Source organism: Convolutriloba macropyga, chromosome 5 (assembly GCF_964194025.1).
Source record: "Convolutriloba macropyga chromosome 5, txConMacr16.3, whole genome shotgun sequence".
Lineage (NCBI taxonomy): Eukaryota > Metazoa > Xenacoelomorpha > Acoela > Convolutidae > Convolutriloba > Convolutriloba macropyga.
Window position 1 is genome coordinate 74,766,512 of NC_134472.1, and position 27,286 is coordinate 74,793,797.

Here is a 27,286-nt window from a genome sequence, read left to right on the forward strand (position 1 = left end):
CAATAGACCAACCTGCTCACCGAAATTTGCAACCAAAAAACATCTCAGAGACAAACTCGTTGTAGAGTTGAGTCCTATTATTATTATTATTATTATTATGATTACCGTAGCTGTCCTCTTTTCGTAGATCTTTGATGCCAGTTGTTTCAGCGCTTTCGAAGCTGATGAGCCAGCTCCACCAGTGCATGCGAAGACAAGTGGACAAAATGTTGCTTTCTCAACATCAATTATTCTTTGTTCAAATTTGCTTTTTTTAATATTCATGGTGCTTGTAGGCTTTGGTACCTCTTTCAGGTCATCTTTCTGACAGCGTGTTGAAGATTTTCCATTCAAATATGTTTTGCTGAACCTCGATTCCCAAAATCCGTACTCCATGATATCTAACATTGCATCATCATCAGTTGTCGTTGATTTAGGAGCAAAGATTTGCCAATGCAACGGCTGAATAAGCTGTTCGATCTCAACATCATGACAGACATACTTCAACAAGTTCACAAAAGAATCGCGAAGTTAATTATTTCTCAGGTAGTTGTAACATAATTGCGGACAATGGAGGGCATGCGCCATAGTGCCGTTTTTATTGCATGCATGTAGTGATGGCATCTTTACATGGTCCCAACAATAGAGAGGGGCAATGCCGTCACGAATAGGTTTTCGCTGGATCAAAAAATTATCGCTTCAATTGCAAAGCGTTCTACCAGCTTGATGCTCCCTTTTAACAAGCTCAGTCAAACGAGGGAATCTCTTAATTCTCGTCTTTTTGGATTTGATATCGAGCTCTTTCTGCTTTTTTAATGTATGAATTTTTTTTGCTTTAGTTCGGCTGCCGGTGAGATAGGGATAGCGGACTTGACAGCTGAATAAATCGGTCAAGTTTCTCAAAACAGGTTTAAGGATGTTCAAGCCACCCTTCCTCATGCACAAAGAAAAGATTTTGCAGTACTTCTAATTTTAGGCGGGATTTTTTTATTAGAGTAGATAACAGGTCGTCGTTGATTAATTTCTCACATTTTTTAAAGAGGTCTTCAGTTTTGGGTTTTGTAGGAGCTGAGAAATTCAATTTATGCTGAAACGCTGGAGAAAACAATTTAAAAAACTATTTGAGATGAAGCACTCAAATGAACGGCCAGCTTTTTTAACAACAATTTCTGTTGTTTTATTAGTATTTTTATAATAGGTTGCGTCACCATTAAAATTTTAAAAAATGCTTCAATATAAAACAATCAGATGTAAAAAGTTTTCAGTTTCTTCCCATAAGTAAGCGCATCTGTTATTAGCATAAATTCAAAAAGCAGCTATTTCCATTCAAAGGCAATTGCTGGGTCAAAGGATTTTTTCTCGAAGTTAGTTTAAGGACCAAAATTGAAGGTTGCAAATATACTGGCATTTTTCATCTTTATCATTGCGAAATACAAGAGTGCTAAGACACCCTGGAGCTCGCTGAGGATGATGAATTATGCGTTGAACCGAAATTAAAATTCTGGACACCACAAGTTTTTGTAAAGGTAACCAAGGTAGCTGCTTGATGAATCTTGAAGTTGGTGTTTCCGACGTCAGCCTGCATGCATAATTCATTATTCGTTGTAAATTACCCCGAAGTACAGCAGATAATTCGAAATAAAGTGAGTTGCAGTAGTGAAGCCGCCAAAATCATTCCTCCTATCAACTCTATTAGGACATCGCTCTCAACTATGTCTCTGAAAGAATAGATTTTCCGTATCGTACAGTATTAGGCGGAAGTTAATAAGCTAATTTGCCTCGAAAAAAAGTTTGTCATCCAGAATGAAACCAAGAATTTTTACATGATTCGGAAATTTGGAATCCATAGTGAGTTTTGGTCAAACTTTGATATTGTCATTTTGCACTACTCTCACATACTTGGTTTTACTAGTCTTCAATATCAGTTTGGCGCTACAAAATCATTTTTGTAAGGTGCTAAGATTCAAATCAAACTTCTTCTTATTTACCGTTTTCTCATAGACAAAAAATAATAGTATAATCAGAAAAGAAATGATAGTTTTTTTTACAGTTTCTCAAATTTAGGCTCTAACGGCAGCAAATTACAGAAAAAAAGTAAGGGCCTAAAACCGATCTTTGTGGGACCCCAGTGTTTAATTACTGTTCAAAAGACAAACATCTTTTATTTATACTTTCCGAGATCAACCACTCAGATGGCTTTTTAGGAAACAGAGAACAGAACCGGGAATCCAAGACTTAGATCATGAGTTGATAGAAATATATCATAATTCAGTTTATCAAAGGCTGCCGATAGATCGAGTCCAGCGTAAAAAGGGCTCTTTTTTAGCAGTAAACTGTCGTTGGCGTCTTTTAGTAGCGCATTTTCTGTCGAAGAAAACTAATTTTCTATAGGCACTTTGGAAAGCACAGAACACGGCATTGCTCTTAAGGTGATCGGTAAGTTATACAAGAGTTGATACTTCTAATAACTTCGATGCATAACTGAAGTTTGATATTGGTAGATAGTTTGCAGAATCCTCAGGATCAAGATTAACGTTTTTAATGTGAGGTTTAACAATTGCTTGTTTAAGAGCGTGGAGAAAACCTTTTTTCTATGATGAGGTTCAATACTATAGAAGACCATTCACGAAGAAAAGGTTTTACAATCTAATCTTTGTCGGAATCGCATCCAGCGTTGAAGTACTAATCTTTGAAGTCCTAAGTGGCTTCTTCAGATCGTTCCGGGATAACAGATTGAAAGCGCATAACTTTTTATTTGTTAGTGGGAGGATTTCTGTACACTCAGCTGCCTGAATTGATGGACTATTATTCCTAAATTTTGAACTAAAAAGTTTATTGAAATCTGAAATAAGAGTTTCCTTATTTTCACAGATTGGTAGTATCTGCTCCTCTTTACCAAGAGCGATTATTAATAACGCATAATTTTGAGGTGTACTTTCCCGTACGAGACACTGATAAACAACGGCCTCTTTTCAAGAAACTCAAAAAAAACTAAATTTTAGAAATCAATTCAAAATACGCTTTCAAATCAACGCTTCCGGTCTTTCGATATAATCGCTCAGATTTCATTTTCTTCCTCTTCAAAGTTAACAATTCGTCATAATAATTTTGGGCGTTTATGTTGAAAGATGGTTTTAAACTTAAGCGTAAAAGATCATTCAATATAGTTTCCTCTGCAGCCAGATAGTCATTATAGGCTTTATCAACGCTCGAAGTTTGCTCTATGCTGAAATTACTTAACAGAGAATTAAGATACGAGTCAGGCCAAAACAATATCCAATTCGGTAAAATATTTGACGCCTGGGTTTGCAAAGTTTCCGATTATTTATCAAAAAGCTAATTAGGGAATGATCAGATTGAGTCAGAAAAGTTCTCAATTTCATATTAACACGAATTTCACCGGAAGTTATAACATGATCAAAAAGAGCAACGGATATGTGATTTTGGCTTCCAGTGCGCTGGATTAGACCAAAAAATTCCATTAAAAATAGTCCACAGCCGTAAGGCCTCTTTGTTGACATTCAAGGAAATCGGCTAAGAGGAGACCCCTATCAATAGGTAACTTTTTATCTTCCAGAAAGTTAGTAAAATTACCAATAATCTAACTGAATGTTTGATCTATGAATAAACAAACTCCTCCGCCCGTTTTGTTGAGTCGTGGTGCCTTGCGAAACTTAAAACCAGAAGAGCGGCTTTGTTGCTAAAAGAAATTATTGTCCATATTATCTCTAATCCATGACTCGCCACATATTCCAGTGTCTATTTCATTTATTTGCAATAAAGTTTTCAGTTATTGTCTCTTGTTTCTCACTGAGCGAGCATTATGTGAGAAGCAGTTCAACATTCGCTTCTCATAGTTGTCAGAAAAATTAAATTCTTGACATCATTTTTTACCGCTCTTCAGCCATTCACGAGCTAGAATGATAGAATAATGATGCGATCCCACGTTCAGGCCAATGTTCCCGTGACTCCTTTTTTTCATCTCCAAATATAAAAACACAATGAAACGAGTTAAGCTCTGATTCGGCTCTTGAAATTTGACGAATATAAAGGAGTTCAATGCCTTTTGATTCACAGTTTTCTTCCATTTCTCTGACAAAGATACGTTTCTCTGACAAAGATAAAATCGTCGACTTTTTGTTTTGTGGTACCTGATGCATTTTGATTACTCGAAGTGCTGTCATTTCGAGTTCTCAGGAATTCCGTTTTTGCTGCTTTTAGAAAAGGAAAATCAGGCATTTATGATGCGCCTATTTCATTTCCAATTATAGAAACGTCACGGATAAGAGCATCAACACAATCCAGTTTTTGCTCAATAGCAAAAATTTTATCAAGAGCCAACAGCTCTGCGGCGAAATATGGCTAACAGTTTGTGCAGGAACAAAATATCATTCCACCAATATTGGAACGGTTCGGAAGGCCTATACACGCAAGGTGGACATAAACAATTCTACATTTAGCACAAAGGGTACAAACTTGGGCACTGCAGTGCTGTACACAAATTTACCAGAGCCGTTCAGGGGGGTGTTAATGGTGGTGGGAATGCCATTTCAAAAAGAAATAATAATAACGGGGATTAAAGGAGTTTACCTACAAAAAACTCGAAGTAGCGCGCTAGAGAAAGTTTGATTTTCACAAAATAACTTTGATAAAAATCCACAAATAGGAGTAAAACTATTGCAAGGTCAGTCAAATAGATGAAACAGATGCGGACAGTTCTAACGCCAAATGTTTCACATGAAAACTATTCAACTTGCAGAAAAATAAGTTCTCCAAATAACTTAAACTAAATGAATAAAACAAGGAGATGCGGAAAAACCTCATGCCAAAAATTACAAAAATTCAAATCAAGATATTTGTCCCAGATACGAATTTTTCGGCTGGAATCTAAAATCCCCATTAAATAAGGCAACCCAAATAATGTCCTGCCTCCTATTAATCAGAAACTAACAACATACACGAGCTGAAACATATTAAATATATTCCCGGGTGCAAAATGGAGACTATTTATATAATTTATAAATAATTTTTCTTTAATTGTTGTTTTGGTTTTCATAAATAAATACTAAAACAACAATTATGCTACTATGCTATTGCGTTTCAGCAATTTACGTACAATTTTTTTTCTGCACTATCAGAACCTATTACACTACGAAGTACCCTACAACGGTCAACAATTTCAATCTCATCGGGAATGGAAGAAATTTGCGGTGAGTTTTCAAAATATGCTCTGGGGTAATGAAATGGCACTTGGGAAAATTTTAACCCAAATTATTCTTGATATACAATTTTGATGGCTCAACATATGAAATAGTTATAGAAGAAGTGATAGAGAGAAGAGCGTAATTTCTTGATGTTTTATAAGCCGAGATCATTACTGAGACCATTGAAAGTTTCGTTGCAACGATAAGCAAGAACACCTCCGAAATCGTGTTTTTGAAAGCAACTCTCAATGAATGAATGTCCTGTTTAATTCCTCCCCTTATGACCCATCCAAAGTTGTTGATCACCAACTAATATCTAAGGTTTGGTTTTTAACACACTTGACAAAATTCTTCCAATATTTTGCCTTAGGACTTCACCATTTCCTATCGGTCGCACACCGAGGCCTTTATCGTAAACTATCAACCGACAAGAACTATACTGAAGAAGGGAAATCAGAAAGAGTCATAATTTCAATGAAAATTATAACATGATTGAGAAGCGCACCAGGTTTGTGAGTTTGTTATTGATGTGCTGGCTTAGACCAAATTATTCCATTAAAAGGAGTCCAGAGCCGTAAAGCATCCTTGTTGACATTCAAGTAGAGGTTGACGATGCCTAAGAGAAAAACCTGTCAATAGGTAACATTTTTTTCGAGAAAATTAGTAAAATTATCAATTAACATCTTGACACTTCCTTCAGGAACTCTGTACACAGTTATTAGGAAAAAAAGTTACCTGAAATTTCAAGGTTGGACTACTGCATTCGGAAAGCTCTGACAATTAACTTTCAAAATTCTTTAATTGAAAGTTTGATCTATGGAATAAACAAATTCCTCCGCCCCTTTTATTGAGTCGTGGTGCGTTGCGAAACTTAAAACCAGAAAAGCGACCTTATTGCAAGAGGAAATTATTATCCATATTATTTCTAATCCAAGACTCGACAAAAATTCAAATATCAATTTCATTTATTTGAAAAAAGTTTTCAGTTTTTGTCTCTTGCTTCTCACTGAGCGAGCATTTTGTAAGAAGCAGTTCAACATTCGCTTCTCATAGTTGTCAGAAAATTTATATTTTTGTCATCACTTTTCACCGCTCTTCAGCCATTCACGAGCTGGAATGATAGAATAATGATGCGATCCGATGTTGAGGCCAATATTCCCGTGACTCCTTCTTTTTCATCTCCAAACATAAAAACACAATGAAACGAGTTAAGCTCTGATTCCGCTCTTGAAATTTGACGAATATGAAGGACTTCAATGCCGTTTGTTTCAAATTTTTCTTCCAGTTCTCTGACAAAAATGAAATGTGTTAGCTAGTTCGTCCAAAAAAACTTGACAGCGCTTGGGGGGTCTTTTGACGACCGATTTTACCAAAATTTTTGTGTTGGTATTAGTCTTTTATTCTTTAGAATGTTTTAGCTTTTGCTGTGTTGTTTTTATAGTCAAATCGTCGACTTTTTGTGTTTTGGTACTTGATGCACTTTGATAACTCGAAGTGCTGTCATTTCGAGATCTCAGGAGCCCCGTTTCTGCTGCTTGAAGAAATGGAAAGTCAGGCATTTTCAATGTACCTATTTTATTTCCAAGTACAGAAACCTCGAGGATATGAGCAACAATGCATTCCAAATTTTGCTCAATTGCAGAAATTCTCTCACGATCCAACAGCTCTGCGGCAAAAATTGGCGAACACTTTCTTCAGGACCAAAAAATCACTCCACTATTATTGGAACGGTTCGGAAGGCCTAGAAACGCAAGGTGGACATAAACGTTTCTACATTTAACACAAAGTGTACAAACTTGGGCACTGCAGTGCTGTACACAAATTTACCAGAGCCGTTTAGGGGGTGTTGATGGTGGTGGGAATGCCATTTCTAAGAGGAATAATAAAAACGGGGATTAAAGGAGTTTGCCCACAAAGGGCTCAAAGTAGCGCGCTAGAGAACGTTTGGTTTACACAAAATAACTTCGATAAAAATCCACAAATAGGAAAAAAAACTATTGCAAGATCAGTCAAATGGATAAAACAGATGCGGAGAACTCTAACGCCAAATGTTTGAGCTGAAAACTATCCAACGTGCATAGAAATAAGTTCTCCGAATAATTTAAACTAAATGAATAAAACAAGCAGATGCGGAAAAACCTCGTGCCAAAGACCAGAAAAATTCGAATCAAGATATTTGTGCCAGATACGAATTTTTCCACTGGAAACTAAAATCCATAGTACACGGGGCAACACAAACAATGTCCGGCCTCTTATTAATCAGAAATTAACAGCATACACGAGCTGAAACAAATTAAATATCCTCCCGGGTGCAAAATGGAGCCTCTTTATTTAATTGATAAACAATTTTACTTTAACTATTGTTTTGGTTTTCATAAATAAATACTAAAACAACACTTATGCTAATGCGTTTCAGCAATTTACCTACAATTTTTTACTGCATTATCAGAACCTATTACACTACGAAGTACCCTACAACGGTCAACTATTTCAATTTCATCAGGAATGGAAGAAATTTGCGGCGAGTTTTCAAAATATGCTCTTGGGTAATGAAATGGCACTTGGGAAAATGTTAACCGAAAACATTCTTGATATATAATTTTGATGGCTCAACATATGAAACAGTTATAGAAAGATAGAGAGAAGAGCGCAATTTCTTGATGTTTTTTAAGCCGAGATCATTATTGAGACCATTGAAAGTTTCTTTGCGACGATAAGCAAGAACACCTCCTAAATCGTGTTTTTGAAATCAACTCTCAATGAATGAATGTTCTGTTTAATTCCTCCTCTTATGACCCATCCATAGTTGTTGGTCACCAACTAATATCTAAAGTTTGGTTTTTAACACACGTGACAAAATTCTTCCAATATTTTGCTTTAGGACTTCCCCATTTCCTATCGGTCGTACACCGGGGCATTTATCGTAAGCTATCAAACGACAAGAACTATATTGAAGAAGGGAAATCAGAAAGAGTCATAATTTCAATGAAAATTATAACATGATTGAGAAGCGCACCAGGTTTGTGAGTTTGTTATTGATGTGCTGGCTTAGACCAAATTATTCCATTAAAAGGAGTCCAGAGCCGTAAAGCATCCTTGTTGACATTCAAGTAGAGGTTGACGATGCCTAAGAGAAAAACCTGTCAATAGGTAACATTTTTTTCGAGAAAATTAGTAAAATTATCAATTAACATCTTGACACTTCCTTCATGAACTCTGTACACAGTTATTAGGAAAAAAAGTTACCTGAAATTTCAAGGTTGGACTACTGCATTCGGAAAGCTCTGACAATTAACTTTCAAAATTCTTTAATTGAAAGTTTGATCTATGGAATAAACAAATTCCTCCGCCCCTTTTATTGAGTCGTGGTGCGTTGCGAAACTTAAAACCAGAAAAGCGACCTTGTTGCAAGAGGAAATTATGATCCATATTATCTCTAATCCAAGACTCGACAAAAATTCAAATATCAATTTCATTTATTTGAAAAAAGTTTTCAGTTTTTGTCTCTTGCTTCTCACTGAGCGAGCATTTTGTAAGAAGCAGTTCAACATTCGCTTCTCATAGTTGTCAGAAAAATTATATTTTTGTCATCACTTTTCACCGCTCTTCAGCCATTCACGAGCTGGAATGATAGAATAATGATGCGATCCGATGTTCAGGCCAATATTCCCGTGACTCCTTCTTTTTCATCTCCAAACATAAAAACACAATGAAACGAGTTAAGCTCTGATTCCGCTCTTGAAATTTGACGAATATGAAGGACTTCAATGCCGTTTGTTTCAAATTTTTCTTCCAGTTCTCTGACAAAAATGAAATGTGTTAGCTAATTCGTCCGACAAAAACATGACGGCCATTATTTGGGGGTCTTTTAACCACCGATTTTACCAACGTGTTCGTGTTGGTATCAGTTTTTTATTCTTTACAATGTTTTAGCTTTTGCTGTGTTGTTTCTATAGTCAAGTCGTCGACTTTTTGTGTTTTGGTACCTGATGCACTTTGATCACTCGAAGTGCTGTCATTTTGAGATCTCAGGAGCCCCGTTTTTGCTGCTTGAAGAAACGGAAAGTCAGGCATTTTCAATGTACCTATTTCATTTCCAAGTACAGAATCCTCGAGGATAAGAGCAACAACACATTTCAATTTTTGCTCAAATGCAGAAATTCTCTCAAGATCCGACAGCTCTGCGGCAAAATTTGGCAAACACTTTCTGCAGGACCAAAAAATCGTTCCACTAATATTGGAACGGTTCGGAAGGCCAAGACACGCAAGGTGGACAAAAACGTTTCTACATTTAAAACAAAGGGTACAAATTTGGGCACTGCAGTGCTGTACACAAAATTTACCAGAGCCGTTCAGGGGGTGTTGATGGCGGTGGGAATGCCATTTCTAAGAGGAATATTAAAAACGGGGATTTAAAGAGTTTGCACACAAAGGGCTCGAAGTAGCGCGCTAGAGAAAGTTTGATGTACACAAGATAACTTTGATAAAGAAACACAAATAGGAATAAAACTTTTTCAAGGTCTGTTAAACGGATGAAACAGATGCGGCAAACTCTAACCCCTAATGTTTGAGTTGAAAAATGTCCAACGAGCAGAGGAATAATTTCTTCGAATATTTTTAACTAAATGAATAAAACAAGCAGATGCCGAAAAACATCAGGCCAAATTCTGGAAAAATTCAAAACAAGATATTTGTCCCAGATACAAATTCTTTTGCTGGAATCTGAAAACTCCAGTAAATGGTGCAACGCCAAAAATTTGGGCATATTATCACTCAGTAAATAACAACATACACGAGCTGAAACATATTAATATCCTCGCGGTTGGAAAATGCAGACTATTTATTAAATTTAAAAATAATTTTACTTTAATTGTTGATTTGGTTTTCATAAATATAAACTAAAACAACAATTATGCTATTTAGTTTCAGCAATTTGTCTACAATTTTGTTTCTGCATTATCAGAACTTTTTACACTACGAAGAACCCTACAAGGGTCAACTATTTCAACTTCATCGGGAATGGAAGAAATCTGCGGTGAGTTTTCAAAAAATGTTCTTTGGTAATGAAATGGCACTTGGTACGATGGTAACCGAAAACAGGTTCATTTCCTTTCAATGAGTCAAAAAATGTTCAGGTTATCAAGAGAGACAAGACTGTTACTATCTTCCGTATACCAACTGTGAATTAATCGTCAAGATGTTCAAGTGAAGAGATCATGACAATTTCATTTATCCACGTCGCAAAAGGGTCGCATTGTGTTGCACCTTCCTCAGAGAATATTGTCTGTTCCTTAAAATAAATTTTTGATGGTTCACCATATGAAACAGGTAAGGAATGATAGAGAGAAGGGCATAACTTCTCGATGTTCTATAAGCCCAAGCCGAGATCATGATTGAGGCCAATAATTTTTTTTTCGACAATAAGCAAGGGCACTTCCAAAATTGTGTCTTTGAAAGCAACTCTCAATGAACGAATGTCAAGTTTAATTCCTCCTTTTTTAACACATACATAGTCGTTGATCACCAACTAATATATAGAGGTTGTTTTTAACACACTTGACAAAGTTCTTCTAATAATTTGCCTTAGGACTTCCCCATTTTCTATTGGTCGTACACCGGGGCATTTATCAAGAGCTATCAACCAACAAGAACTATACGGAAGAATGGAAATCAAATGAGAAATGGCTATGCGTATTCCTAGTTCAGCAATTTTTTGCATGGATCAGTCGAGGACGCTTAAAGAATGTTAGAAACCTTTGCCAGCCGTTGGAGTCCAAGCCGGAAGGGCCATGGCTTCCATGCGTCTTCATTGCAGATTCCCTAACCATTGAGAAATACAGTTCTTCAAACACAAAATGATGGCGTGAACGTTCATTTTTTGGATGTTCATTTCCCACTAGATAACTCAAATTTTAATAGCGTGGTTCTGAATGTTACCCGTGCAATACATCAAGTTCTTATTTTGTCAACTTTAACTCTATCAATTAAAGAAAGGACATCACTTTTGGCTTCTTTAGTGAGAATTCGAATGGCATTAAAAGTTTTCTCTGTGGACATTTATTATCAAATTGGTTGTACTCATAAACAGAAAGCGTTGATTTAGTTCTGCTCATACGTAGTTGCTGCTTCAAGAAGAAGGTAATCGATGTCCCAATTATTCAATTGATCTAACCGACCTGCAATGACTTTGTTGTTTGACGCGTCATCTTCTGTTCTTGCTTTCGCAAGAATCAGATGAGGCATCACCATTGCAGTGTACACTGCCGTTTCCGCGTTAGAATCAATTAAAGTGGCAGAAACTTTTTCATTCAAGGCATCGATGATGTTATGGCCGGTCTTGTTTCGTGACAGCGTAAAGAAAGTCGCTTTCGAATGAACCACTTGTTTGTAGTTGTTTTTCATGAGCTCTTTTTTGCTTTTCTCGAGGTTAAGCCAGTAGCTGCTGGGTTCAAGACAGGATTCCTTAGAAGCTTGCAATGACTGGCTATCAGTCGCTGCACAGCCTAGAATTGTTGCCTCTGAAGTGTTTAGGGTTGCTTTTTTTAGCAGCGTACGCAGAGAAAGTTCTCGTGGCGTTCTCAACTAGCGATGAGTTCGCTACACTTAACGTGTTGATAAGTGGCTCATGAGTACAACCAAAACCCGTCATCTCTGAGATGGTTGGTTTTTTTTGAGCAGTGTAACTGTTTTGACATGTGGTTGGGATGAAAAAGTCAGGCTGTTATAAGCCTGAAAATATATGGTTAACTAACGAGTGAAGCATTCAATTATGCAGATTGAATAACAAGCAAGCATATGATTACAATAGATAGAGAAATTTATATCATCTATACAGAGGTGCTTATATGGGAGATTGAGGAATAGGAAAAAATTTGAATGGTTAGATGAAAGAAAATAATTTTGTTCATATTTATTTTACATATAAAATAATTATTTATTTATATATATATATATATATATATATACATATATATACATATATATATATATATATATATATATATATATATATATATACTAAATAAAGTTCAGGTAATTTTACCTGAAAAAATACCTTAACTTACCTGAAACGTTCAAGTAGTTTTGCCTTACCTGAACTTACCTTAACTTACCTCAACGTTACCCGAAAATTACCTGAAAAATTAAGTTAAGAGGGCACCACCTGAACTTTTACCTGAACATACCTTAAATTTACCTGAAAAACACACCTGAACAATTAAGGTAAAATTACCTAAACTTACCTGAAAAACGCGCAAAAATTACCTTAAAATTTAAGGTAAAAATACCTGAATAAATACCTGAAATTCACCTTAAAAATACTTTAAATTTAACCTGAACTTTTAAGGTAAATTATATTAGTTAAGGTAAATATTTGAGCACTCACTGAAAGTAATTTTGGGGTTTGATGTAGTGTAGGTCGACAAATATTATCTCAAATTGCTTCATATAAGGATCATTGTAAAGCTCTTGTAATGAACTTCAACATTTGGTTTGCTGATTTTACTAAAAATAAACATTTATGTACTGCAGAAAGTTATTAAAAAAGTTAAGGTAAGTTAAGGTAATTTTACCTTAATACAGTTCAGGTAATTTTTTACCTTAACTGAAGCTAAGGTAAAGTTAAGGTAATTTTACCTTAATTTTACCTTAACAGAGGTTTACCTTAACTGCGTTAAGGTAACTTTACCTGAACTTTTTTTAGTATATATATATATATATATATATATATATATATATATATATATATACATATATATATATATATATATATATATATATATACATATATATATACATATAAAACTTTAAAACCGAAAAATCTAGAAAAATTTTTCAAAAGGGGCATAATTTATAAAATATTCTGATTAAAGTTGGAATATGTTCAACTGGGATATTACGTTTTTTTGCCCCCAGGCGCACCTGCATTATTTTTAAATAATACCGTGCTACATAACAGCACGTAAATTGTAACTCAAGAGCGTAAAGTGTTGTATTTATCTCGTTTGGATCAACTGAATTACATTTCAATTAGAGTTCAAACTCTCAATTTGGATTAAAAAACGTGTGCAGAGTCAAAGTGAGGCAAGCCAAATGTGAAAAGAACTAAGAGACTAAGAAAGAGGACAAAACGAACATCATGGGAAGAAAATCAAAAATCAATAATTTTTTGACAAAAATTGTGAATCTCGAAACCATAAATCCAGTAATTCTAATGAAAACTATTAAATTGAACGTACACATCAAGCTTCAATGGACTTTATCTTCATTGAATATTACAGAGTAATCACAAAGAAAACAAAACAAACGAAACAAGTTCAATTCATATTCTAGCTTTCTTATTTTTAGGCATCCGCCACTGTCAATCAACAGTAGTACTAGTAAGAAAGACTTCTTTAGCTCATTCAAGTGTGATCTGCACCCTTTCTAGTCAGCTAGAATTGCCTCGAATGTGTGTTATAGTTAGCACATAAACAAAAAACTCTCCACGTGCAGGGTTCTTTCTCTCAAATTTCTTCTTTAGGCATTGCAATTAAATGTAATAATCAGTTCCTTTTTTGACGTAATTTTCAAATCTTTTCTCTACTGAAGATATCGTAATTTCTTCAACTCTTTTGTCTGGTGGTCGTTTACCTGTCAAATTATTTTTTTTGAAATGCAATGCTGGTCCAATTGTTTTTATTGGAAACTATCTAAAAGTTTAGTCTATTCCTTTGTTAATTTTCGGCGGATTAGCATCTCGTTTTGTTTCGTTATTGAAATCATTTTTGCAAACAAACAAATTTCGATGCAAGTAGACACATGTCAACTTCAATTTTCACACTTATTGTTTTAATTACAAAAAATTAATTAAAAATCAATTATAAAAAGCAAAAAGAAATACAAACGTGTCAGAAGCCATAATGAAACGAACATAAATCACAAATAAAAAATTTCACTAAAAACATCCATCTTACTTTCTTATTCTTTTTCAAACACAATAAAGTGGGTTTGGTTTTACTTTGTTACACTTTATGCACTTTATTGTAAATTTTTGTTCACTTTATAAATGAGGAAAAGGGGTTTGCTCTTAAGCCGCGTAGTACAACCTAATGGATGATTAGTAATACCCATAAAAGACGCATCAATACATCTTTTATAGTTTTAAAGACAAGGCACTATAGCTCTTTTAGAGCTGCGCCATGATAATTGAATTTCTCTATAATTTAATTGTATGTCAATTTGTATATCAATTTTATAATGTAATAATTTATAATGCACAATAAAACAAATAAGATTTTTAAATTGACAACTAACGGATAGAAAAAATAAAGCAAGTGATACCCTTAGGGATTGTTTAAAAAATTCAATCAACTATTAAACTCTGCTATAAATTCAAATACGCAAAAAAATTCAATATGTTTTAACTGAAACACTTTAAATTTATTATACTTTTCATAAGGGACGATCAGACCTCTCAGTAATATGGCCAAGCGAAAGGAGATAAAAGAGCAGAGTGGGCAAAACTCACAGAATCGCTTATTATGAAAAATAAATTTCGAATCAAAACACTATTAGCTATTCCTGCGTTGTATCATTGGGAACTGCGCATTGAAAATGGTTTGCTTTGTTTTGTGGCACGAAATAAGCTTTTTGGCCAGAAAATGGATCTATTCTGTTTTGCCCCAGTGTTTTTTACGCCCCCAGTTACAAATTTTATGTCGTTATACAGCACGTTACTATGTTACAAAATAGCATGTGCGCTTGAGTGGCGTAATATATTTAGCCCACTAAGCTGGGGGAACAAAATAGATTCGGCTTTATATTCATTGCATTCATACTATGAAGAAGCCATATATCATCTTATGAAGTAGGCAACCCCAATACAACTACAACAGACAATGAGCAAGACAATAGAAGCAACTGGTGAAGAAGGATAAGCATTGGAGTAGCTAGAGACGACCTGTGAAGTAACAAGAAGTGCCCTAACAGTGAAGAAACAGGCAACAGACGAACGAGCAAGATAAAGTAGCGAGATTAGAAGCAGCAGCCTTTGCTTCGAGAGTATAAAAGGTGTTTTGAAGCCTAACCAGTAGCCTAGTTACTCGTCCGAAATTTTACTGGTGAGGTGAACTGATGCCTTTTTTGCTATTTTCTCAGAGTAGGCTACACAATTTGTTGGTAATTATTGTCTGCTCCTTGTTGCACTACATTAACACGTTTTTTACCGAATTTGGGATTATCGCCTACATCAAAAGCCCGTTTTTTGGCTCCAGTAAAAGTAGTATCGTATTTTGTTGGGTTTTCGAGGTTGTTCTTTGAATCTAAGACCAAAAATATCTCTAAACTCATTTCTATGCTATCATCGGAGTGGGTCAGTTCATATGGTTTATATCGGGGAAGATTAAGTGGGTTGCTCGTTTGCAGTTGTGGGCTGTAGTGTTTTTCATATTCAAGACTAGGGTTTTTATGGGGACTGAGTGAGATACGTCGAACTTTTGTTCGTAATACAAGTCATATCGGGAATAAGATTATTTCTAAATAACTCAATTTAGCTTTTACTGCACTTAAAATGGCAAAGTCAAAACTTGCAACAACGTTTTTTCTGTAAAATTAAAAAACAAATTGCAAAATTAAAGGTTGCAAAAACTATCCTATGTAAGTTAAATGTTGCAAAAATTTTTATTCTATGCTGAAAGTTGCAGTAACACTTAATTTTTTCAGAAAAATTGCAAAAGCACTTATCTTATGTTTTGAAGGTCTTAATTTGAGCTGTTCTAGCTCATAGGGAGCTGCACAAGCTCTTAGGTGCTAATTCAGAGTTGTCTATAAAATCACTGAGCTACGTCAGTTTCGAGGGCAACGCTGCTTTCGGCAACGCCATGATGAGACTTACTAATCAAAGAGACCCGGGAAGTGTAAGACAAATGCCAGTGAGAAATGGCTGCTCTATAAAACCCAAAAACAAGGAAGCATCAAAATTTCTTACACCACAAAACATTGAACGAAATTCAAAAAAAAGAAAGTAAAGTTAATTCTAACATCAAACCAGAAAAAGCCAGGAAAAAGCAACACCATGCTTCAAAATGCTAAAATTTTTGCTGAAAGTCAGCCTAAAATTAACTGAAGAACAACTAAACCAACATGAAATTAAACCCGAAAAAATTTTTAGTGTCAAAAGCAGCGAAACAACTGCGGAGTCCTAACTGAGGATGAAAACCACGCAAAAAATGCAGTCATGAAAGAGTTTGAATAGTGCATACAAAAAATCAAAATGCGAATCGTCAAAACAGCCACCAAAAAAGAGCAATGCTTCAAATTGCCAGCACATTGTCATACAGCAGCGAAATGCGACAACTTGCAAAGATGTTCAGGATGCGGTGAACATCACGATAGCAAAGATGAACCTTGATGTGCAAATTGCAATGAAATACACAGCAATGCACATAAAGGCTGTCAAAAATGAGAAGCAAAACAACAATCAGGCGCTGCTTCATATGCAGAGTCTCTCAAAAAAAACGGAAAACAAAGACAAACAAAGAGCACTAAAACAGCAAGGGATATTCAAACACAAATAAGGAAAAAAGTGAAATTACACCCAAGTCACTTTAGCAAAATTAAAAGTAATATAAAACAGATGACAAAAATTAGACAACAAATGAGCGAGAAAATTGCAAAAAAAAATCAGATAAATTATTAGGAAAACAGTTAAGGAAGACATTTTAAAAATATTATGTGAAATGCTGAAAGATAACAAACTGACAGTATATGAACCAAAAATGACAAAAATCAAGTAAACTCAACTACAACAAAACTAAAAACCAGAACACTCAGAACTAAAACAAACAACAACCTAAAATAACTTTAAAATAAAATCCTAATAAAACTGGAAACAAAATGTTTGAAGAAAATTACAAAATTCGATAATAGTCACGCAACTAAACTGTTGCGGACTAAACCAAAAATAAACAAGAAATATTGAATATACTCGAAAAAACTCAAGCCGAAATAGATTGAACAGAGAAACCAACTGAGTTATTAAAAACCAGCCAAACTTAGAAAACTATACCTTAGCAGGATACACCAAACGCAGGGTCTGCAGTCTATATCAAACATGGATTAATTTGAGACCTTAAAATAATCAAAAATTAATCAGAAAGCAAACAAGGACAAGAGTCTATTACAATAAAAACACTTGGGCTCTACATAACAATCATCTATATATCGCCACAACTAGAAATAAAAACGGACCTACTCACAAAAATGCCAATCAACGAAGCCCACTTAATTACTATTGACATCAATATAAAGCACCCAATTATTGGAGTTAATGATCTAATCAACAACACAACAGGAAAAACAATTGAGCAACGGCTTGAGGAGGAAAACTTTATAATTCTAAACAACCATGAAGCTACGCACAAAGATGGTGGAACACTAGATATGAACCTAGCCGACTCTAAACTGGCAAGCTTATTTGATAAACTTTATGCCTTCAATGAAAGCCATAGTAATCATTACAAAACTCTGAGCATCTAGAGCATAGATAAATTAATTTAATCACATATTAAAGCTTACTGGGAAAAATACAAAAATCATATCTTGCATAATAGAAATTACCTATATAGGAACATAACAAACCAAATAGACTTTGTAAGAAATGTTGCGGCTGCTCGAGAATCTCAGCGGCTCCGATATATCACAGTCTGGCTCTCGAATTTCACGCCGACTTGGTTCTTTACAGGGTTCGATTGACTAACAATCTCGTCGAAACAATTAGTCGCTCGGACGTATTAAAGGACTGTAACTTTAATTTGGTTGATTGAAGTTAAGAAAACCATTAGTGATAATTTATGTTCAATCTCGTGCTGAAGTTTTTAAGGCTGCAGCCAAAGTTAGTAATATTGCTAATTTTTCGTCAAGTAAGCTCAACTAACTCAAAATTAGCAAGATCTATCAAAACTTAGCAAAAAGACTAAAGTTCTTAAAAAAATCAAATTTTAGTCCAATCTGAGAGCCAATTGCTCTGTATAACAGTTTCTAATGGTTCTATATACAACATAGTTTCACTATTCAAACAATTAGTTTCAAGCAATTAATCAAATATTTATCATTTATAACCTCAAGGCTACAAGGCTACTTGTTTCTGATTGGTTAATCAAGAAAGTGATTTAGGTCATAGTTTACAGAATAAATATCAAAAACTGCAATATTTAGTTTTGTTGACATGGGTACAGATGGTTATTACGTAGCTATAAATGCCACAAATTCACGGTATTTGACCTCTAATGAACACATAAAACATCATAAAATAAACAATTTAAGATTTTTAACAATAAATAGCAAAACATAGAAAAATGCATATTTTGCACCATATAAGTGCTAATAGCCACACTTGTGGGTCTGATGCAATAACGTTCGTTGGGTCCATGAGTTGTTTAGAGGTAACCCTAACCGTTTGCCATAACATTGGGTTGCTCAGATTATGCCTTCCAAAAATTGAGGGTTGTACAAAATTTCGGTCCAAACTTGTACCGTCCTCAGTTTTGGCCATTTTGGAGTTTCGACGAAATTTAAGTTTTTTTTTCTTTCAAAGGTTAATTTTAGCTGTCTGATGGCTTGTGTAGCTGATTTGAAGTGGCGCCAAAATGTTTTTGAATAAACACATAGCGAGAAAACATCAAATCAAAAAAATGACAACAGAAAAACATAAGTTAGACAGAAAAAAAAATTAAAAACAAATGACGAAAAAAACACAACCCAACACCAAATAACAAGCAACAAAATCAGTATATCCAAAAAATAAGAAAATAAAAAAAGAAAACACAACGTGACAAGAAATGAAACTAATTAAAAAACTAAACCAAGCAAGATATAGAAAAATTTGGAAAGCAGCAAAACTTTTTCTTGGCCAAAATCAGTAAAAACACAAAAAATTACAATTAAAAATCAGGAAGCTGCAAATGCCTTCGCCGAAAAACAACAATGAAATCGATTGAATCAGAAACAGATAATACAGAACACCACGATGAAAATGTGTCACTGAAAATAAGAGAAACGAACTTCAAGGCAATCAATCTAATTGAAGAAGAAAGAAAACGCACAGAGGTAAAACCTGCAAATCTTAAATTTATATCAAGAAATCGTATAAATACCGCACGCTGACCAGACGGAATAGGCTATCAGATAATGAAACAACTACCGTTAACAACAAAAGAAACTATAGCGCAAATAATTCATACGTCAATTCACTTAGGACATGTACCAGACCAATGGAAAACTTCAACTATAACAATGATACCAAAAGGGAAAAATAACAAAAGGCTGAAAAGTTACGGGCCAATATCATTAGCATTCTGTCTTGGAAAATTATGCGAGAGCATTGTAAATGAAGATTTAGTAAACCCTTGTGAAACACTAAACCTCAACAAAGCGCCTACCAAACCCTCAATATCAACAAAGCGCCCACTAATCTGGCAGATGCACTACAGGCAATCTTCTAAAACTAACGGAAAAAGCAACAACTTGCTTTAAATGAAAATTGCCACAGCTGCTGCCTTCTTAGATTTTGAGCAAGCTTTTGACTTTGTATGGCACGAAGGTTTCCTATTCAAGCAGATTCAAAATAACATTCCATGGTGGATCACAAAACTGACGAGCAGCTTCCTAAGTAACAAAAAACAGTAAAAACAACAAAGCAGTTTTTATAAAAGCTTTACACCCGAAGCAGGGGTCCCCAAAAGGGAGCATTACAAGCCCAATCTTGGTCAATATGTATGTAAGCAAATCGAAATGTAAATGTACAAGAATTTCACAGTATGCAGATGATATCGCTATGCACTACACATATAAAAATCAAGAAATAGCTGCTAAGCATCTACAAATCGGAATCAAACACCTAGAAAAATGGTCAGATAAATGGATGGAAAACACTCCTTAACGCGGGAAAAACTAAGTACACTATCTTCACTATACAAAAACTGATCACAAATCTGAGGCTAAGACTAGCATCAGAAAGACATTAACGTCAGCAAAGAGTTAAAATTTCTCGGACTTGATCTCAATTACAAATTGACCTGGAAAAATCATGCCAACAAATTAGTTACAAAAAGGCAATAAAGGATCAACATGCTAAGACATCTTAAAAACATAAAATCTAACATTATTATTTACCTATATAAAACATTGATAGGACCACCATACTTGTATGTAAAAGCAGCTGGGGCAAAAATAACAAAATCTGATCTCAACAAGATAAAAAAGAGAAGAAATTAAAGCTATAGGACTTGCATATAACCTGCCAATGTGGGCCAACATAGATGAACTACATCAAATAGAAAACATAGAAACACAAGGCTAAACAATCCTAAAATTCAGAATAACTTGCAAGGGCTACCAAACGATTTAAAAAAGTTAAAACTAAAAGAGAAAAACGTTTGCTAACTTGGAGCTACATTAAGAAGTATCAAACTTCTTTGCAAAACATTTTATTAAGGAAAAAATCAAACAACGGTAAATGCAGACGTCTTGAGTTATGACTCGAGACGTTGGCTAAATCCATTCAAAAAGAAAAACAATAAAAAAAACGGCAGAAAGGAAAAAACAACAATAAAAATTAGCTGTAGCCATCAAAAAAGTAGGAAATTTTTTGAATATGTAAATCAAAGGAAAAGAAAACGAAAAGGAAAAATTGGATGCGGACGTCCTCTTTCCCAAGAATATCAATCTCCCAACAATCTAAATCAAGGCAAAACAAAGTGGAGGCCGACGTTTTGGGGTATGACTCGAGACGTTAGCTGAAATCATCCGAAATTAAACTTTCTGAAATTTTTTTTTATGTAACTGCTCTTTCATCAACCAACATTCCTTTTCAGAACCCGACAAACCAAAGAACCAATGGACAACACATCAGGAAGATCAGTGTGGGAGACTGGACTGATCACATGAATTTGTCTAGTTTCTGAAGCTGATCTAAATCCAGGATACCAGTAAGAGAGGGCAGCATGATCGTGAGAATCATGCTGAGGCTTTGATACTGGCCCCACACTCTAACTCCATGGTACCAGTACGGGAGGGCAGCTTGATTGTGGCAATCATGCTGAGGCCTTGATACTGGTCCCTTAAACTGATCCTTTCTGGGAACAACCACTCATCCTCGCAAGTGCTAAAATACCCGCCTCAATAAGCGGCACAAACCACAAGCCATTGTATTCTCAGTTCAGAAGCTTGTTGTTTTTCCACTGAAATGGAGGACTGGCTGCCAGAGGTGCTCTGAGGTTGCCTCTTTTTCTCTTTCTCTAGTGACTTTATTCCTGTCTTCCATTCGGTATAAGCATCAAAACCAACGACAGGTCAGGTCACTGTACTCTGAGTGCAGAAGCCGGTTGCCTGTCCTCTAAAAGGGGTGACGGACTGCCAGTGGTACACTTAGTGTGACTCTCTTTCTTTCTTTCGCTCTTTTTTCTTTTTCTTCTATAAAAACTATTCGTCACATTCTCCCTCCATCTCTTTCTCAAACTTTCCTCCTTTTCTCCCACTCCAAGGCTCACTCTCTATCCTCCAACGAAAACACAACAAAGACCCATGAAATCTTACAACCAGGTATCCCATCCAAGCCAATCGCATTGCCTCCATCCTCCAGACAAGCACACAAGATAAACAAACAGAAACCAACGAAAATACCAAAACCAATTGCAAACCAAAGTAAAAGTGCGGTTGAAGGGGTGGCGTAAAGTATCACCTGAAAACTCGCAATTAGCAGTTCACTGCTAATTGAACTCGAAATTCAAATCAAATTGCAGTCATCCTTTGAAGTAGTAGTAGTAGTAGTCACAGTAGTAGTTCGAGCACAACACTTCTTTCGCCCTTAGTTTACAGCCGAGCTGTGCTTCTGATTTTTGTAGCAGTTTCCCCTGTTGCATTGAACGGTCCGGAAACGAGTATTTTTGTTTTTCTCTCAGTATTAGGTTTATTCCAGTAAATTATGCTCAGAATCTGTTTGTTTTTGTTTGGCACACTTGGAACTTTTACAACTACATTAAGTAGCTGTTTTGTTCGATTCCACTAATCGTTTGTGTCTGTTTTGCGGTATAGGTCTTTTCACTTTCCCATATGTCTTGATTCTGTTGCCTTTTGTTGCCATGTTTTGGTAATAACTTCGGGTTCATTAATAGGACGTCTGATGCCATATCAGAAGCCTCCGACAAAAAGCGGTTCTCCTATGAGAGGTCTGAACTGAACTCAATTTTCACAAAAAAAACTAGCTGAAGAACATACAAAAAAAATGTCCTTCTTTAAGCTGTATGTCACAAGCTATACACCACCAAATTTAAAATTAAACCAATAACAACTGTTCTACGCCGGCACTTGCCTTGAGTCACAAGCATCCACCACCTGGGGCAGTCTCATTGACGTGCCCAGCGATCCCATAGACAAGCACACTCTTTTTGTTTGAGCTGAAGCGCAATTCGCTCGTAACGCAAAAATGATATATTTTGAAGGAGAAGCGCAAAAATTCCTATTGGACGTAAAGGATCATGCGAAAGGCAGAATTTTTGTGAAATATTGTGAGGAACTGATGTCGATAGACTTCACGGCTGATGTGTTTCTAGACGTGTCCTTAGCAATGAAGAAAAGCCTGACTCCTTTTTAGCACCAATATCTATAAATCTTTCAAATTTATTACAAAAATTTCGGTAAGTTTGCAAAAACATTGCCGGAAAACGCCAAGTTAAGACATTATGCTTTTCTAGCTATAATATTTCATAATCTTCAGAAAAACGTCTTAGACGCAACCAAACGCTCAACATAATGTGTTGAAAATTGCAAAAATAAGTGACAACAACTGACGCTGTTGGAATGGAACATACAAGATAACCCTAAATTGGCTAACTGCACTGCCGTTGAAATACTCTTTTTACGTAGACAAGAAAAATTCTTGGATTTTTGTATATTCGTTATCATCTTGAAGCCAGCAAAAAAACCAGCAAAGACCATGTGGAAAAAAAGCCCTTTTCTAACGCTAATAAATCGATTTTTTCAATCTATTTCAGATGCAGGTTTTTAGCAGATTCCCTCCAATTCTCTCAATTTCAAATCATTTATTTGCAACAATATTCTTCTCTTCTATCTCTTCCGACTCTTTAAAGAAACTTCGGCAATAATTTTAGTATTTTAATCTAATAAACCAATCACAATCCATTCTCATTTTCACAAAATAGAAAACTGTATAATTCATATTAAATCTGGATTAGGAGTTTGTGTATGACACTGCGACTCTTTAAAAGAAAAAAATAAAAATATTTTAAGAGAAAAATAAACCTCTCAAAAAAGAGAACACCAAACCTGAAACTGCTTCTCTTTAAAATTTTCATGCGAGATTTAGGCTAAATTTATAAAGTTTTAAAAAGCTGTAAAATGTAAAATTTAATGCAACTCATTCCATTTACAAAAAAAACGTTTTCGCTATATCTAGCATCAACAAGTAAAATGCAACCTTAAGCTATTCTATTTACAATTAAAATGATTTAAATTATCATAGTAAACAATACAGTAAAATAAGAGGTTCTCGGAAAATTGTTTATCGGTAAAACCAAAAAGTTCTGGAATTTTGCTTTCCAGTTCGTTCGTTTTTAGTTTTTTATTCAAGATTGTTGAATTTAGATTTTTAAAAATCTTAGTGCCTTTCTACCATTTTCATAACACCTTTGGAACATCAATGTTTTGATTCGCTTGTAATTTTTGAATTGAGCAACATGTCAACTGTTGACAAGTATTTAAATGCCAATTTCTGGCTAGGGTTTTGATCGCGCGTGTTTAGCATTGGCTGCTTTTTTGCTATATGAAATTTTTTAGTGTCATGCGTTTTTCACTGCACTGATCTATTATACGCCAATCAAGCGCAGCGCGCAGTATGCCACAGCATTTGCTTGCATGTTGAACTACTGGTGAGTCATTTTTTGATGCTCAGCTCTCTGCGTGGTTATATGTCTGCAAGTTTGCCTTCACATAACTCGAATTGCTTTTACTACATATTGTTTCGTAAACCACGTGCGGTTTTTAATCCTGGTCGAAACTGTACTATAATAATGCTAATCATATGTTGTGTCCCTGTTTTGCAGTTTTGCTATGAGTTCGACGCTTATTTCGCCTCTCTACTATAAAAAGATTGTGGGTTAAATTTAAGTTTATTGTTTGACTTCTGTTCCCGCTTTAGTTCACGTTTTCTACTTTGGTTATCAGTAGGTGAATTTTCACTTTCAAAGCATTTCTAAACGACATCCCTCATTTTTCGTTTCGCTCTTTATTTATAATTTGATATTTTTTATGATACCAGTTCTCACATTTTTCGCTTCGACGACTTTGCTAATCCAAACCACTTGTCAGAGAAACAAAAGATTTTTTTGTTTTGGGTCTTTTGTTTCTCCCAAGATCATTTCATTAACTTTATATAAGTGTATTTAGCCAATTAAAAACGTTTGTTCGTGTCTGATTGCAATAGTTTACATCTCGAAGACTTTCCTATAATTCTGATCGAGGAAAGTTTGTCATTGGAATCAATGTTATTGCAATAATCATCGCTGAGGCCAAGATTATTGGCTTATAAATATAGATTGCAACGCAGTAGATTGTAAGTTCATCTATCAAAATTGAAAAAAGATCCAGGAAGACTCGCCTGTACTTGAAGCATTTCGTCCATTGTGTAGAACAATTGACAGCTTGCCATCCATGTACTTGAAAAAAAAATTGAATAATATCCACTACTTTCATCAACACCATTGATTAATCTTTCTGCACTTAAAAAAACTGCGTTTGCATTATATTCACACCTACAATTTTGTCATCGTTGAGATACTTTTTGAGATGATTTGGCGTTAAATTCCACCCAACGCTTGTTCGTTCATTCAATGTTTTATAAGAAAAAATTCATATATTCACTATCTTGACTGGAACCTCTGCAAGCTCCAAAAACGCTGCCGAGAGAACACACTATTCCTGCTCCTGCGGTTACTGCTGTTAATGCTCCTAAAGCAATAAGGCTGGCTCATGCGTTTGTTTGTTCGTTACCCATCCGTTTTGTCGTTTGGTCTTCTGTTCCTAATATTCTCCGGATAAAATTTTTCATGTTTTAAATGTCTAGTTGAACTGATTTGAATTCGTATTCCGTATGATAAAAACAATAATCAAAGTTTCAACTAGTTTCATGTGTTCAAGTTCATAGCCAAATGAAGAGTCATTCCAATAATTTTTCAAAATTAACGAAGATTTCTGAACTGTTTTCCAACGAGACGTTCAATCTTAAATAATCCAAAATATATTGTTAACAAATTTTCAGTCAATAGTAATTTTGGTTGATGTGTGAAAACAATGACTTTCTTTGGTTCGGTTTTTTTTCCTTATAGCAGATGCACACTCTAAAATTTTTTCAATTGTCTAACTGAAAATGTTTGACGACCAGTGTTCAGGATGTTGCTTTTTGCCATATATCTTCATTGATTTTTAAGGCTCCATCAAATCAATGCCAGATGCTTGTATGTCAAAAAACCAATTGATATTATCCTCTACAATACTTCCTTTATGCTGGAGGTGAGCGCTGCTACGGATATTTACAATTGTTCAAGTGTCTGTTGGCTTCTGGCACCATTTACAAGTGTCTTTGCTCTGTTGATCAACGTAGACTGCCATATCCAGGAAGGCTAGTACATGTTTTTCATCCACTTTTTCTATTGTGAATTTCGAATTCCTATGCAAATTTTTTCTTATTTGAAGCAGACAACCGTAAATCACAGTGATGAATAATTTTAACAAAATGATTTTAATTCTCGAATAAAAAGTATTTTTAACGTATTAATCCACAATTGGAAGTTGAAAATACATTACCACTATACTGATCTACATAGTGCAAAATTCAAGTGCACAACATAACAGCCTCTAAACAATCCGAATTACTTTCATTAAATTATCATGAGTAAAAATTAATCACATGTCTGACAAAAAATGCGCCTATTTATATAAGAAAAGTTTTACTTCGAGTTTTGCTAAGCAGTTGCATCTGTGGTTCAAAAGGGGGGTATAGCGAGTTCATAAAGTTAAATACAAAGTTCCTCAAGATAAAAACGGGTGACTTTAGATCTTGTGATTACTACGTGTAATGATGTCTCAGATTAAGATTGCTAATTATAAAGCTAATTAACAAACGACAAACCATTCCTTTGTAAATGACACTGGGCTTGAAAAAAAAGACCGCCAGGACATCTTCGGAGTATTTGTCTTTCAAAAACGATTCACGCTTCGGTATTTTTTGCACCCAGCAGCAGTCATAAAGGTTTGTAACATCTTCTCAAAATGTTCACATCTATGAAGAATTGAGAAAATTTGGCCTATTTAATAAATAAATATGTCTGTTTATGCAGATGTAAACATTTGTAGACTGGCCACCTGAAATTGATAGTAAGCCATGCAACCTTCTTATTTTCGTGAAGAGACCTCCAAAATAATTTCCCGGAAGCAACTAATATTTATCAAATTATCAAATTTAGAGTGTGCATCTGCTATAGGGACAAAAAAACCGAACCAAAGAAAGGCATAGACTTCATACATCAACAAAAATTACTATTTACTTAAAATTTGTGAACAATCAATTTTTGGTTTTTACTCTAAGATTGACCGTCTCGTTGGAAAATCAGATCAGAAATCTTTCATTATTTTGAAAGATACGTGAAATAACTTTTCTTTTCAATTGGCTATCAACATGAACACATGATTACAAATGAAACGAGTTTAAACATTGATTACATTCTTCATCACACAGAAAATGATTCAAATCAGTTCAATTAGACATTTAAAACATATTGAATGAGAAAACTTCCCAACTGATAACCAAAGTAGAAAACATGAAGTATCTAAAGTTATGTAGATGACACAATTTGCACAGTAAAAGACAGCATCAATAAATTGCTTCAAATAAGAAAAAATTTGCATAGGAATTCGAAATTCACAATAGAAAAAGTGGATGAAAAACATGTACTAGCCTTCCTGGATATGGCAGTCTACGTTGATGAACAGAGCAAAGACACTTGTAAATGGTGCCAGAAGCCAACAGACACTTGAACAATTGTAAATATCCG

The 27,286-nt window shown here is 34.9% G+C and overlaps 2 protein-coding genes across 3 annotated transcripts in view; both read left to right on the forward strand.

Annotated features, from left to right (window-relative positions):
• The window catches only part of LOC142339644 (uncharacterized), a 615,633-nt gene that overhangs the window by 497,073 nt on the left and 91,274 nt on the right, over window positions 1-27,286 (forward strand). The window lies entirely within an intron of this gene.
• Window positions 1-27,286, forward strand: part of LOC142339651 (uncharacterized) — a 349,015-nt gene that overhangs the window by 65,002 nt on the left and 256,727 nt on the right. The window lies entirely within an intron of this gene.